The 15,538-nt window shown below is 39.0% G+C and overlaps 1 pseudogene; it reads left to right on the top strand.

Moving 5' to 3' along the window:
- The first annotated feature begins 1,481 nt into the window (after window positions 1-1,481).
- LOC145120860 (uncharacterized) overlaps window positions 1,482-15,538 on the top strand; it is a 38,464-nt pseudogene continuing 24,407 nt past the window's right edge.

Raw genomic sequence — 15,538 nt, 5'->3', positions numbered from 1 at the left:
TGTGCCGAATTAGGTCTATGCTGTTACAGGAGTCACTGCAAGACAAACAGCAGAATTGAAAATCCTGGTCGACGAAGACAATGTTGAAGGATGCGATGATTACTTCTGGTCAGCCCCTATTACAATGCAGACGAAACCATAGGCTTATCTGAGCAAACTTCATGGAGGGTTAAAGGAAGATACGTTGCAGAACCCATCAACAAACCCTCGAGTTTCGACAAACCAAGCACAAGTGGAACAAAAGAAATCCCTAAAGAACCAATGAAAGAACCGATTGTTCCAACTAAGACAACTGAAACTCAAAAGGAGAAGCCAAAGGCTAGCTTCAATATCCACAAATCTCAGAAGGAGTTAGCTGAACAGAAACGCCAAAGAAATCAAAGATACATGAAAAATCTGAATGAGCGAAAACGTCATTGGCAGTCTCAAAATCCCAACTACGTACCTCATAAGAAAGAATCAATTGACAAAGGAAGGAAAAGCTAAAAGGAAAAGAAAATTTTAGTCCAAATTCCTACTATTCCAAAACTAGCGCACAGAACCGAACGTCTACTTTCGGTCCACACGTCAAGGCTAACAACCGAACGTCTACTTTCCGTTCCAACACCGACATTCAGAACCGAAAGTCAAGTTTTGGTCCCAAATCTAGTTTCGGTCCTTCTCACTCACAAAGCAAATCAAATTCAGTAAAGGACATCAAAGGAAAGGGAAAGCTTGATTTTGATTCTAATTTCAATGATAAGAAAAAGTCAGCTAACCCTAGGATTCAAAAGAAAACACCAAAACCTTCTAAAAACACACCATCGAAAACACCAAAAATTAAACAAGATAAAACTAAAATCAAGGTGTACACCATCAAAAGAAAAGATCAATCAACTCTAATAAAAAGAACTTATTTGGTTGATATTTCGACTATAATTCCTTTTTCTGTGAAAGACTCACCAGGACCCAAGAAACTTTGGGTTCCTAAATCTGCTTGAATTTGCAGGTGATACGTGACGAGCAGTTCGATGATGAATGGTATATAGACAGTGGCTGCTCGCGTCACATGACAGGAAGGAAGGAAGAGCTGAGGGAGTTTCGGTCCCTAAAGGATGGTGGATGTGTGAAGTATGGCAATAACTCCTATGGAACAATCAAAGGATATGGAATGATAACCAATGGAGATTTCTCGATTCGAAAAGTAGCGTATGTGGAAGGATTGCAGCATAACCTCATCAGTGTGTCACAATTAGTTGTGGGAACATGTTTGAAGGTTTCATTTGATGATGAGGGCTCAGAAATAATTGAGAAGCAATCTAAAAAGGTTCTGTTGAAGTCTGAACACAAGGGAGAGATGTGTCCTTTAAATCTCAACCCAATTCGAGGAAAACCTGCAATATGTCTGCTCTCAAAGGCGAACACTGATGAAAGCTGGTTGTGGCATCGACGTCTATCGCACCTGAACTTCAAAGACATTAATAAGTTGGTTCTTGGTGATCATGTTCGAGGCCTTCCTCTTCTCAAATTTGATAAGGAACATCTGTGTGCAGCGTGTGAAATGGGCAAACAAAGCAGAAAGAGCCATCCTACTCGGCTCAATACAAAGATTGTTGAAGCTCTTGAACTTCTGCACATTGACTTATGTGGACCTTCAGCTATCGAAATCTTCGGTGGTAGTAAGTTCATTCTTGTCATAGTAGATGATTTTTCACGCTTCACCTGCGTTTTCTTTCTTAAACAGAAATCAAATGCAACTCCCAAGCTGAAGACGTTCATCAAGCAAGTGGAAGTGCAGCTGCGAAAGCTGGTGAGGAATATCAGAAGCGATAATGGGCTGGAATTCAAGAATAAAGATTTTGACGATTTTCTGGCTGACAAGGGGATATCTCACAACTTTTCGGCCCCTTATACTCCACAACAGAATGGGATTGTTGAAAGACGAAACCGTTCTTTATGTGAAGCAGCCAGAACCATGCTAAGCTTCGCTATATAAAATAAGTGCGGAAGTAATAATAATAATAATAATAAGGTCCCAACAAAAATAACTAGTAGCGATGTCCCGGTGCTCCATGTCAAGCCTTAGCCTCTTTAATCTTAACACCTGAAAAGTTATAAGGGAAACCGTAAGCACAAAGCTTAGTGAATTCAAACACAGACATTGTACTAACATTCATATTTACTAACCCTAATCCATTTTCCATTTATAATTATATGATAAGGGCAAAGAACGAATCAATGCCTATAATACAAGAAGGACTTGTAGGTTTGAACCGCACCGGGAAGATCCCGTATCATTTGGCCCTAATCACCGCACCTCATGATGAGTATTACGTTGGTGATATTACCTACCCACCGCACCGGTAAATCCGTATCCTTTGGTGGTGTCCCCATATCCATAATTAGTTACATACAGTGCACATGTACGAATTAAAACAATGGTTATATAGCATGCCTTTATAATAAATTCAAATAATCACACACGAGCTAACTAGCAAACGCAAACATCAATACAACAGTGTGAGAGAACTCACCTTGAGTGAGTAGTAAGGATAGCTAACAATCAAATAATGCTACCAAGCTTGAGCAAACTTCAAAACCTCACCTAAGAAGGACTAAAGGTTAGAAAGGAGAAGTAATGAAGCTATGAGTTGAGAAAAGAGTAATCACAGCAAGGTCTCTAAAACAGACCTGCTGTTCAAAACGGATTTACTCCAAAATATAAAACAGAAACATAGCTTTAACAAAATTTTATACGAAACTATGGTTGTTCAGGATTCCAGAACTATAAAGAACTCCTTCTAACTCCAAAAGATGAATTAAATATGAATTTTACAAAATGGTGTATCACTTCTGTCTCCAAAAATATAGTCAAGTGATGTTGGCCAATTCTACCCAACTTTTGAGTAGAATTCGTCCAAACCAAAATTCAGAGAAGTAAAGGACATACAAATGAAAGTCTCAGAGTTGGAATTTAATGAAAAGCATCTCCCAAACTCCAGATATAAAATTCACATTGTGGACAATCACAGCACTAGCAAAAGCTGGTGACTGCCCACTGATCTGGAGTGTGGATCCATTCTAACCAATTTATAATTGGAAATAACACCCTATCTGCTCCAGATCTTAAATTCATAATATAAGGAAAATATAGAAACTTGGAATCACTCTGGATCCTTTTCCAAGCCTTAGAAATGATGAAAACAAAATGACATATCAGAACAGACCTGGATCAGACCTAACAGCAAAGATGCCATTCTTTCCCATAGATAAATTCCTTATCAGTGAGGTTGGCCTGCTTAAGAAAGTTAGCCAACTCAATTTGTGAACTTTTGGAATTGGTTTGGGGTCTGTTTGAGTTCTAGAGCTCAAGATATGAATTTTACAAAATGACTACTGATCTGATGGAAAACAGAATCGTAGCCACCCGTGATTCCTTTTTGGCTTATCCATCCTTCTCCCTTTGAAACACATTTTAAGATGTGTTCATCATCCCAATTTAGTCCCCATGATCATGGTGGTACTAAAAAGGGTTAGGTATCATTAGGATTTCATTTTGCCACAAGATTGTAATAATAATCAACATGAAAATGAACATAAAGCACATAAAATCACCATTCTCCCTTTTAGGGTTTCCATGATCTTTTGCCACATGTAATCCCCTAGATCCATCATCCACCATATATGGGGTGAAGATAGGATCTTGAGATGATGTATAACATACAATTACAAATCAAATAGGAAGGAGAAGAAGTGAAGACGAAATCATAAAACTAGAACAAGGTTATGAATCAAGTTGTAAGAAATGATAAGGAGGTTCATACCAATACGAATCAAGGCTGGAAATGAACAAGAATTAAGCTCCAAACAACAGCCCCTTGGCTGCTCTTGATCCCAAAGAGAGAGAGGACGATTTGAGAGAGAGATGGAGGGTTTAGAGTGTTTTTCTTGTGTGTGTTCCAAATGACTCAATTAACACATTAAGTACTATTTACTAGATGGACTTGCAAATAGGCCCATAGCCCATGGACTTCAATAAAAGGAGTTTACAAGATGATCAAAAGAGTCCAATAACATAAGAAATCAGACATTGGTTAAATAAATTAACCCAAGGTTACAAGGATAATTAAATTAAAATAACCAAACGTACCGAGAAAAACCGGGGCGTTACAGATGCAGTTGCAACCGCTTGTTACACTCAGAACCGATCCTTGCTCAACAAAAGATTCTCAATCACTCCATATGAGATCTTGAACAATCTAAAGCCTAACGTCAAATTTTTCCACGTGTTCGGTTCTAGGTGTTTCATCTTTAATTCAAAAGAGAACCGAAACAAGTTTGATGTCAAAGCAGATGAGGGAATTTTTCTTGGTTATTCACTCACTTCAAAAGCATACAGAGTTTTGAACAAACGCTCCAAACGAATTGAAGAAACATATTACGTAACCTTTGACGATAATTACATGAAGAAAGTTCAAAGGAGCGAAAGTGCCTTAGGATAAATATTTCCTGAATCAGGACAAGTCTCGGTTCCAATATCCAACTTGTTTCAAGAGTACATTCGGCTATTTGATGAACCAGAGAAAGCAGCACACTCAGAAGCGAAAGCAGCAAACAACAAAATCGACAATCTCAAAAAGATCATAGATAAAGCTGCCAAAGAAATGGAAAGTGAACCTCCTAAACCGACAGGTGGTCAACCCTCCACTGACTCTCCAAACAATGGCTCAATGTTCAAGGGGGAGAGTTCATCAGCACCAAAGTCAACCGAAATGTCTTTCGAAGGGGAGAATCCAATTCCATCCCCAACTCATAAAGGTCCAGGCGAGGGGGATCATACAACTCCAAACCCACCCAATAATAGTCCAATCGAGGGGGAGAATCCGACTCCCACAGAGGATGAAAACTCTGATCCTGGCACAGGTTACACTTCGCCAGTCGAGGGGGAGAAAGAGAATACAACTAACGAAGGTGATCAATCAGAACTTGAAGAGAAAGTAAATGCAGAGTTGGATCCAGCCTATGACCCAAATTATCCTCCTTTAGTGAAATGGACCAAGGATCATCCCAAAGCACAAATCATTGGTGAATCATCTGAAAAAAGTTCTCACTCGTTCTAAATTGAAAGCGAAACAAACTGCATTATTCTCTAAAGTTGAATTATGTATGTTTAATTTGTATGTCTCCAAAGTTGAACCGAAAACAGTTAATGTTGCACTTGATCATTCTGATTGGGTACAAGCAATGCAAGATGAGCTCCATGAGTTCGAACGCAATCGAGTTTGGAGGCTGATTCCCACACCAAAGGATGCTTCAGTGGTTGGATTGAAATGGGTCTTCAGGAATAAATTGGACAAAGAGGGGAACGTTATCAGAAACAAGGCTCGGTTGGTAGTAAAAGGATATTGCCAAGAGGAAGGGATAGATTATGAGGAAACCTTTGCTCCGGTAGCATGGTTGGAATCAGTTAGAATTTTTCTGGCATATGCTGCTCATAAAAACTTCGAAGTTTTCCAAATGGATGTAAAATGCGCTTTCTTGAATGGAGAACTAGAAGAAACAGTGTATATTGAGCAACCTCCCGGGTTTGTGAACGAGAAGTTCCCTGATCATTGCTATGTGCTGGAAAAAGCTGTATATGGTTTGAAGCAAGCACCAAGGGCCTGGTATGAAACTTTAACTCGCTTTCTGAAAATGTCGAAATATAAGCAAGGTTCGGTTGACCCAACATTCTTCCGAAAGAAAGAAGGCGAACATCTAATGATAGTTCAGATTTATGTCGATGACATCATCTTCAGCTCCACGAATCCTAGCTTAACGGCTGAATTCAGGAAATTGATGGAGACTAAATTTGAAATGAGCGCAATGGGTCCGATTAATTTTTTTGCTTGGTTTGAATATTAGACAGGGACCAAAAGGTATATTTATCAACCAGGAGGCCTACACAAAGAACTTGCTGGCAAAATTTGGTATGACGGGAGATTCGAAAGTGAAGGTTCCTATGGCATTTGGCACTAAGTTAACACCTTCTCTGGAAAAACCTGTTGTTGACATAACACTATATCGACAAATGATAGGGTCCCTTATGTATCTAACAGCTAGTAGACCGGACATTATGTTTTCTGTTTGTTATTGTGCCAGGTTTCAAGCTAATCCAAGAGAACCTCACATGGTGGCAGTGAAGAATATTTTCCGTTACCTGAAGCGAACCTCATCTCTCGGTCTCTGGTACCCTGCTAGATCTGGATTCTTTATTCAAGCTTTTTCTGATGCTGATCTTGGAGGATGTGGTCTGGACCGAAAGAGTACTACAGGTGGATGACAATTCCTTGACGGTAAACTTGTTAGCTGGCAGTCCAAGAAGCAAACCTGTGTGTCACTTTCAACAGCCGAAGCTGAGTATATAGCTGCAGCATCTTGTACTTCTCAAGTAATATGGATTCAAAGTCAACTAAGAGATTATGGGCTGAGTATGAAGAAGATTCCTCTGTATTGTGACTCAGAAAGTGCAATAAGAATATGTCACAATCCAGTGCAACACTCAAAGACTAAGCATATTTCACTTAGATATCATTTCATCAAGGACCATGTAGAAGATGGGAACGTGGAAGTACATTTCGTTCGGTCCTCTGATCAACTGGCTGACATATTCACTAAAGCCTTACCTGAAGCGAGTTTCAATAAAATTTTACAAGGCTTGGGAATGATGGAAGCAGAGTCGGTACCGAATCCTCAAATCTCTCACTAAAACTTAGACAAGCGAAATAGAGCGAACGCTCGGTCTATTTCGGTTCCGGATTTTTCAGGAACCGAAATGAACCAAACGCTCGGTCTATTTCGGCTCCATAATTTTTGGGAACCGAAATGAACCGAACGCTCGGTCTATTTCGGCTCTGGAATTTTAAGGAACCGAAATGAACCGAACGCTCAGCTTATTTCGCTTCATTCTTTTAAGATAAGGTTTCGGTTGTACATTTTGTTTATTCTTTTAACTCTATTTTTTTTGAGTGTTTTGTGCTACATTATTTTTGTTTTTTTTCAGATCCAAAAATATTTTATCTTTTTGTTTTTATTATTTTTCAGAAAAATTTCAAAACTCCAAAAATATTTTTCTAATCGTTTTTTTTATTTTGTTTGGTTTGTTTGTTTTGTTTGTGTGGTGTGTTTGTTTGCTTGTTCTGCTAATTAGGTCCCAAGTATACCAGTACAACAGAATTTGGAGCTTAGGCAGGTATGATTCTTTTAATCTGAACTAGTTAAGGGTCCCTAGAAGCATGCTGCTGCATGTTGACCGAAGCCTCTACGACTAAGAGCAAGGCCTTAATGATTCGATCTATACCTATCATTTCTTCCCAATCAGGCTGTTAAAATCAACTCAAGTCAAGAGCTACCTTACTCTTCTCAAATGAGTTAAGAGTTTTTCTGCTTTGTCATGTCTTTATAGCAGAAGGTACTTTCGGTTCTTTAATCACCCTCCTTACACTCTCCATCAACTTTCGGTTCACCACGGTAACCCTTGAGACTCTCGGTCTTTACCACTGAGGTTTATGGTTGCATAAAATCTGTGTTTGTGATCTTAGATACGTACACCACGTGCTGAGTGAAACCCAAAAATCAACACCTACAATGAATTGACGGTGAATCATCATATTCAAGATCTTACTTGTTACCTAAGGAAATCTCATTTTATTTTTTGAGTGGTCTTTTATGAAATTGTCTAACACCAAGGCTTTTCTTCCCTAAAAGATCCAGTTTGTTTTTGTTTTTGAGATTTCTATCACATCTTAAGTCACTATAAATTATATCCCACCTACTTGTTCAACAGACCACAATGGTCTCACAAGTACTTCTTCCAACGTTCGGTCTTATGTTAAGAACCGACGTTCGGTTGAAGATCAGCTACCCTTAGCCTATAATTTAAAAGAAGCCTTTCAATGTTTCTCTACAAACACTTGATCGTATCTTCTCAGGAATCCACACAAGCACTTCAAGTCTCTCTTGACATTGAAGGAAGCGATTCTTGCCCGGAATCATCTGCTTTATGTCTTATAATAGACATCACTCACATCGAATACACATTTTGCTTTATTTCTTTATCTTTTGTCACTCTATTGCACGAAAATTTTTATTTTCCAACATTCTGGTTGTTGTTGGTTCGATTTTTGTTTACCTTTTGGAGCAACAGGGGTTATCCTGAATTTTGGAGCGAAGCTGACTTTCAAACGACGAATTAAGGATAAGGTTTTGGGCGCGTGAATTGGAACGGTCCCTAAACCCACGCGTGCTGATGTATACCTGGGAGAAACCACCCTGTCACATCGTGCTATTTCAGGCGACGTTTCAGTGATCTCATCATTATCATGACTATTCATTCTCTCTCTTGGCAACAGTATATAAAGGGTTTATAATTACATTTGTCTCTTTTACCTACAACAAACTCTCTCTATATACACGGCGAATTACAACTGTTCAACTTCTTCCTTAACTCAACAATGGCGACTTCTTCATCGGATCACGATCAAACTGCATCGTCCACATTGCTTTCGATCAAGCCGAACCAGAACATGATCATTGAACTCAACCCTTTTCTGTACGATTCGTATATGCTACATGCGGTTGAGTGTTTGAAGTATTCACCTCTGGTTTTAGCCCTAACACAGGTAGAATCCGTCCCAATGTCCCTCCTATCGCAAGTCTACACTACCACTTCGTATGATAAGAACAAGGAGAGGATCTACTTCCAAATCTTCTCTCACAAGGCTTCGATTTCAAAAGCGAGATTTTTTTCATCATTGCAACTTGCTGTGGATTCGTCTGTGATCTCACCGGACTTCATCACCACTACTCAATTGTTCTCGATGCTCTACGAGATGGGCTACACTGATGTGCTTACCACGGTTACGAAGGTTAAGAAGTCATGCTTACCACCCCAATGGAATGGATTGCTTACTCTTCTCATCAAGAGTTTGGCGGAGAGGAGTGGTGGGTCTGATGGTACCAGTAAGGGTTTCCTGACCCTTCTATACGGTCTTTACAATGGTATAAATCTCGACTATGGGTCGATTATCTGGTCACAAGTGGTGCAAAGCCTCAACACTTCAACGAGGCACTCTGAAATTTCGTGTGGTCGATTCTGGACTCTCATTACACGAAGGGCGATTAATACTTTGCAGATTCCGGTAATGAAGGATGCCCTAGTCGCGTCTGTGGCTACGTTTCACACCAAGAAAATCATCATTTCTGATCCTACAAAGTTCCCTCACAATGGCTCTATACCTGAGACAATGTACAGGTGTGTCTCACCCGAGAGTAAGGTAATGGCTGAATATCGCAAAATTCCTCCCAAGGAACCGAGAGTCTTATCTCCTGAACAGCAGGCTGCCTTGGATGCTGTGGAGAAGCCTGGAAACCGAGGAAAAAGGGCTACTACCAAGAAAAGGACAACCGAGGATGATAAGTCTAAGTCTGCTAAGTCAAGGAAGCGAAAGTCTGAGAAAGGGGATTCTTCTAAGCCAAAGAAGATTAAGAAAATGGCGAAGAAATCCAAGAGTCCCTCTCCTTCCAGTTCAGAAAACGATGAGGAAGATGAAGAAGAGGAAATTCATCATGAATCACCGAGAGGTAACACCCCTCCCGATCCCCCACTCCAACCGAACCTCTTCATGACAAACTTCCAACACCACCTCCATCACCGAAACAGACAGTTCCTATTTTGGATGCTCCTGTTCCCCCACCTACCACATTTCAAACAATGACTTTTACACCACCACCAGTTACTACCATTCCTATTTCTACAACTCCCTTACCACCTCCTATTATTTCCCAATCAACTTCCACCACTATCCCAGAACCGACAGTACGAGTCAACGTATCTGATACGGGGGCGACTACTGAAACCGAACCTCCAGTTACTTCCAAACCACTTTCACCCTCACCTTCAACCGATTCTGGTGCCACTCTCAGTGGTGCTAATGATGAGTTTGATTCAACATACTACAGTCCCTATCGGCTTCCTACAGATGATGATGATGAAGCTCCAGTCATGAGACAACAACTGCAGAGCATTGATGAGAAACTTGATAAGTTGCTTGATGACAACAAGTCATACAGTGGTGTTGTGCTCAAAGCTTTCTTGGATACTGCTCTTGAGCAATATACTGAGTCAATTGACAAATCCACAAAGGTTGTTAATGAGTCTACTTCTTCTTCCAAGAAGGCCACTACTGATGTTGCTGAAATTGTTCACAGTTTTCAGATCTTTCTCGAGTCACTCAAAGGGCATGCTGATACCAATGCAGCCAAGGTGAATGCTTCTGTGGATTCCTTATCCAAGTCACTTCAAGAGGAGCAAACAAAGTTTGAGGCTGTTCGTTCTTCCATACAAGCAGAGAACACTTCACTTATCAGTTCTGTGAATTCTCGGCTTGAATCTCTTCATGCTGATTTAGCAAAAGAGAGCGCTCTGAAGGAAGATCTTGCCCGCCAAGCCTCAACTATTGAAGTTTAGAAGGTGCAGCTCGCTCAAGCTGAAAAGAAAATTTCTTTGTTGAAGACTGAACGAGCTATTTTTCGAAGCTGTGCTGGGGATGTCAAGGATATGCTTACCAATATTCTTGGTGCTCATGATCCTATCCTTACTCTCACTATCAGAAATCATCTGACATCAAAACTTCTTCCTGCCCTTGCAATGTTGCATGAGATGAAGGGTGTTTCGGAGAGATTCGTACCTCCAAAACAAGGGGGAGAAGGTGCTCAACCGAAGGTTACTGTGAAAACTGAAACCGAATCTGCCCAACCGAAAGTCAAAGTTACAACCGAACCGAAGGGTAATGAAGCTTCGGGTTCTGGTTCTCAAGCTAACAAGAAGGGGATTGATGATGACAGTGATGATGAAGAAGATGAGACTATTACTGAGGCCCTTAAACGAAAGAAGAGGGACAGAGAGTTGGATGAAACCTTGAGGGTTGCGAGGGAAGCTGAGGAAAGGGAAAGGAGGAACAAGGAAGAAGAAGAAGCCTTAAACTGCAAGAAGGCCTTGTTTCCCATCTGGACAAAAGAGACACTTATCAATGAGGCAATAGAGTTTCCAAGCGTCTACTGGCTGGAACCTGTCGCTTCTTTTGATTGTGATAATTCAAAGGATTCACAGTTCGATATGCCGATAACACGGAAGGCATTCACGTTTCATTGTTTTGATTCGACTGTTGAAGTTCCTTTCCCTCATCCAAAAGTTGATCGTGAGCTTATCGACTTTTATCTAAAGTATGGTCAACCGCAGTACTTGACATGGAGCGCACAGAAGATAGTTACTGTCAAGGTACTAAAACCTACGCCTGCTGGGAAGTTCATAAATGTTAATTTTAAAATCACACGAGGATCAGCAAACTCGGTGTCGATTATTTCCCTGGCAGACCTTCCGAATTTAAATCCTCATGAGTGGATCCTATTGTTTAACATTCTTCTCATCAATCCGAAAGAATATGAGCCGATACTGGATCATTTGAAGAGGATGTTGGCCTCTTACATCCATGAGGTTGCTGCTATGGATCAGGAGATAGCGAAAGTGATGAACAAGAAACCGACTGTCAAGCCAACACCGAAACCAGGAGATGTGAACAAAATGAGGATGGGCCAAATCGATTCTACACATCTTACTGTGATGTTCACAAGAGGCGAAGCCAATCGTTTTCTGTTCGCTCTTGTTGATAAACATTTATTCTCAACTGACTGCTTGGAGCACATTATCAATATAATCCATCGGTGCAAGCAGAACTCAGAAGTAGATAAGAAGAACTTCACGGACATGCTTCGGTGGTACATTACGTTTCGTCATCATCTATTGGCCATCATACCGAAGGTGTTCAAGACAATTAAGAAGTCTTTTGCAGCTCAACCGAAGTGAGCTTTTGGCTCCATTGACGCAAAGGGGGAGATTGTTGGGTATTATTGTGTTGTGTCATGGGCTTGTTTTTTGTATCCGGATTGGGCTTGTCCATCCGTGATTATCTAGTAGGGTTATACTATAAATAGTGCATGCATGTATGCATTAGAGATGTTCGTGATTATCGTTGATTATTGTTTTGTAACCCTAAGCACCTCTACAGTCGAAGTTCTTAATCTAGCTCTTCTGAGGTGTTGAAGTTTTAATCATACGACATATTCAAAGCCATTCTTGTGTTCATAATTACGTTCTTAATTGTTTTGCCTGCATAGAATCTATCGATCCTAATAGAACTTTGTTCTAACACATACTCTCTCTTTCAAGGATCAGTTAGCAAACTTTTAAACATAAATACTTATGCACTCACTCAACTTAAATTTTGATACTCTCTTTTCAAAATACTTGTATTCTTAAGGAACCAATAAATAGGTACATTCCCAAGCTTTTCAAGACGGAGCAGTATAGAGTTGCATCTTTTTTTTGTTATATCTATTTTGGTGTCAATATACAATGATTGAACACACATGTAAAACTATTATTTCTTTAATACAACGCTGGTGTACTTTGATTACTCTGGTGCATGTGTTGTGATACTTAAAGATGAAGTCATCCACCCCCGGACGTTTCCGCCGCTCTGGTTTGGGGGTGTGACAGTTTACACACACATGTGAGCTATCTAAGGAAAGGTGTATGAGTTTGAGAAGCTTAGATAAAGTCTTATTGAAGCATCTTGTATCAGAAATCTGAACTTTGGTAAGAAATTCAACAAGTATTGATTTCTAGAAGTCCAGCTGGTTTCTAGGTACATATCAAAGCTAGTGGGAGCATAAGTGTTATGCTAGTAAGATAATAATTATTATGCAAGTGGAAGCATAATTATTATGGTAAGTGTTGCGAGTTAGCAATGTTAATTATAGGAAACAAAAGTTTAAATTCGCAAAGATGCAGGGTTTGAAAAGTTGTTTTGCTATAATTAAGGGAGAGGAATTCATACTTCATTTCAAATCTAAAAGCTTAGATTGAGATTTTAATCAAATTTAGTCAAGAATATATATGAATATTATGTTTAAAAGATTCAACATAAGGAAATTATATATATGGAAACGTTATAGCAAAAGACTGGTAAAGTATCATGTCTTTATGTGAAACATTATGTATTTATGCTTCAGGTATAGGATTGATTACACATGCTATAATATTAATCTGTTCTAATTTTCCAAATGCCTAAGGCATTTGGAGGGAAAAGGGACTAGAACGAGAGGTGACTAAAATGTTTAAGCAATTGTTGAGGACAATCTGAGGTTTACCAAAGATTGGTTGCTTATGGAAAGTTGGAAGTATATTGTAAATTTTTGAAGGACCATATTGACATATTCTGAAAAGAGGCAACTCTTGTTCAGAAGTGATAGTCAAAATGAGAATATAGAAATGTTTCCATAAGTGGAAGTTACTCTTTAAATTTGTGTAAGATTAGAAAACTTAATGCAAGAAGGATGTTAAAAGGAATGTACTTTGAATGTGAGATTCGTTTCCATGGAATTGCTCTCTATTGGAATACTTTGTATAATCTGTTGCCAAGTCTCTGTGACTTTTGTACATAGTCATTACAAGAGGATCATTGCATATAAGTTTAGAATCTAAACGGATTATAGCAAATCGCAAGAATTTGGTATTCTTACATTTATGATAAGGATTTGGAATTGTGAAATGAGCATCATTGAAATGTTGTCAATTGATCTATTTCACAAAGAAAGGACCATAAGTAAACATAGTGTGCATGCTTGGAGCATGGGATAACTATTGTTTTAATTCAAGTATCAAGTTGATTAATCGAAACATTATACAATGAATAATGTGTAATCAATATGGTGATTAAATAAAAGGTGTTTTATTTATATTCACAATTTCGGAGACCATATTGGATTCGATTATTCTTGTGTTTCACTTTGCATGTTTTGACTTCCTGAATAACTAGGTTATTCAAACTATCCATAGTCGATCATACTTTGGAAGTAGTTATTGAGGCAAGACAGTCATGAATGGGTCTGTATATTGTCTAAAGGCGTTTAGACATAGCACAAGTTTGTTGCAGTGTTCATGAGTACTTTTGGAATAAGATTCGGGTATTGGATTAAACCCACGCTCATCTAAATCACTTCATGGATTTTATCATGAGTGATTGTGAGACGATAATATCTTATAGTCATGAAACGGAGAGATATGAGTTGCAGTTTACAATTCGGTTGCACATTGATAATATGAAAATGCACCAGTAAATTGGTGTTATAAAACGTATTGTTGTGTGTGATTTGATGAGTAAATAGAGCAAGCATATGCGTCGAATTTTATCCGTTCCTTTTACCCTAAGAGGGATAAAAGCGATATTTGTGGGCCCTTCGATGATTTAGTGATGACACCCTAAAGCGCTTGGCCAAGCCTGGACTGATTTGATTTGTTCAATTAGTCAGTTGTCATTAATCGGAAATCGGGAAACAATAGATGGACAGAGATAATGATTATAATCCATGTCTCAGTCCATATGATATCTTGTAAAATAGAGGAATATATGATCCCTTATCTAATCGATGCGTCATTGACTAGGTCAGAGTTCGACAGTGGCTTTTAAGAGCTACGATTGCTAGTCGGGTTGTGGAGTCATACATGCAATAATAGTTATTAGACTTATCCAAGTGGGAGACTGTTGGATTAGGTGTCTAAGCCCATAACTATAATTGGTATGTACTTGACCCGAGAGTAGCATGGTCCATTTGGGCTGCCTTCACCAGAGCAATTTGATAAGGATGGACTTTTGAGAAGAGATTATTTATGATTTATTAATATATTATAAATTCTAATATATTAATATGAAATCATGTTATTTAATTAGTATTGATCAAGAATTAATTTGGAATTAATTTAGTGATCAAAAGAGACTAATTAAATTAACGGGGACTGATTATGTAAATCAGTGATATATATATTGTTTGGGCTATTAATCCATGTTGGGCTAAGTTTTATGTAAGTATCCATGAAGAGTTAGCCCACATGAAATATGGATCATAACCCAAGTGTATGGATTAGGGTTTACCTATGACTCTTGGATTCCTACACTATATATATGAAACCCCTTTGGCCTAAAATTGGTGGAACATGTATTCTTGGAGAAGCATAGCCGAATTTTAGTGCTCCATATTCTCTCTCAAAAGTCCTTCATTTGTTCATGGTGTTTGTGAACCATTTGAGGAATCACATTTGAGGTGCTAAGTTCTTAAAGGCCAAAACTACAAGCTACAACAAATAGGTAATTCTATAACTCAATTCCATGTTGTTTATGCCAATTGTATGCTAGTTGTAGGCTTCATGGTTTGGAAACAATATTGCATGTATAATTAGAGAAAACATAGATCCAAAGCAATTAGGGTTGTATGTGCACCATAGGATGTTGTAGTATACCAAAACCCAACAAAAGGATCTCACAATAATAATCCTTCACCACATCCAACCATCTGCGCTGCCTCATGTTCAGATTCGGCTGGTCCATCAGATACCTCAGACTATTGTGATCCGTGTAGATAGTCCAACTAACCCCATAGAGGTAATGCCGCCAAATGTTGAGGG

The sequence above is a fragment of the Lactuca virosa genome, chromosome 1 (genome assembly GCF_052849685.1).
Source record: "Lactuca virosa cultivar CGN04683 chromosome 1, Lactuca_virosa_CGN04683_v6, whole genome shotgun sequence".
NCBI lineage: Eukaryota > Viridiplantae > Streptophyta > Magnoliopsida > Asterales > Asteraceae > Lactuca > Lactuca virosa.
The sequence above is the reverse complement of the archived record's forward strand: the minus strand, read 5'-3'. Positions and strand labels throughout refer to the sequence as shown.